Genomic DNA, 1,227 nt, shown 5'->3' with positions numbered 1-1,227 from the left:
ATGGGCAATGCATTCATCTATTTGCTTATTCATTTAATGTGTATTTATTGAACACATACTGGATTCCAGGCAACTTCCTATGTGCTTGAGATAGAGGCATGCAAACAGAGCTTCCGGTCCAGAGGACAAACTTCTCTAAAGGTCCAGCAGATGCCAAATATTCCTAACTTTGTAGACTGTGCAAGTTATTGCAACGATTCAACCCTGCCATTGTGGGAGAGACACCAAAGACAAGACAGTAGCGGCAGCCACAGAAGACTTCTCTCACACCAATAGTCAAGTGGGGTTTTGAACATAGGCTGCGTTAGGTCAACACCTCTTTTAAAGGAATGACTATGAAGTAACTAGATATACAGTTTGAGTAACAAGCATGATTTGATTAAAAGCAAAATCAGAGAGAGAGAGAGAGAGAGAGAGAGAGAGAGAGAGAGCGCACAAAGGACAGGCAATGGAGAGTGGTTGATGTAGGAAGACCTCTTGGAGGGTAAGACAAGTACAGAGGCCTAGGCATGCATGTGCTGGGGTTTTTCTAGGAACTGGCAGAGGGACCCACGTGGTTGAAAAGCTGCAAAGATCAAAGGGGCAGGCTGCATACTACATGGACTTTGGAGTCACTGCTCAGTGTGACGGAAGTCCTTGGAGGTCTTGCAAGAGGAATCCCATGTTCCTAATGTTCTCTGGGCTTTGCTATACGTGGTATGCAAACCATTGTTCTATAAGGAGACTCCAGGGGTTCCAACTTAAGGACCGGAGGGAAGGTGGAAAGGGATTTGATCTTATGGGTGCCTCCTCCCAGCCCTGGGAAAAGTGTCAGTTCATGTCTGAGGCTTTCAGCCACTAGGAATAGAAGTGTCTCTCCCACGTATAGAAACTCGTGAAAAGGAACCTTACCGTGGTAATGGTGGTTTTCATTTTTATTCTTTGCGAAACTACTGATTGCCAGGAGAGCACCACCACACAGTTGCAGGCAGGTTAAGTTTCTCTAGCTCTGAGCCACGGAGGCCAGTAAGAGTGGGAGTAGGAAAGAGAACTGTGCTTCCCCATTCTGCTGTTGTTACTGCCATAGGAGCTGCTGGAACTGACCGGAATACATCAAGTCATGAGCTCTCTCTCTCTCTCCATCAGTTTTAGCCTTTTATCGGTTTAGATGTGTAGGTGAAACTAAGCAGAAAGAATGAAAGGAGTTTTTATCGTTGTCACTAAATCACTGTGTTCAGTGGTGACAGT

This window comes from Acomys minous, assembly GCF_964271855.1.
Source record: "Acomys minous genome assembly, chromosome: 11".
Lineage (NCBI taxonomy): Eukaryota > Metazoa > Chordata > Mammalia > Rodentia > Muridae > Acomys > Acomys minous.
The sequence above is the reverse complement of the archived record's forward strand: the minus strand, read 5'-3'. Positions refer to the sequence as shown.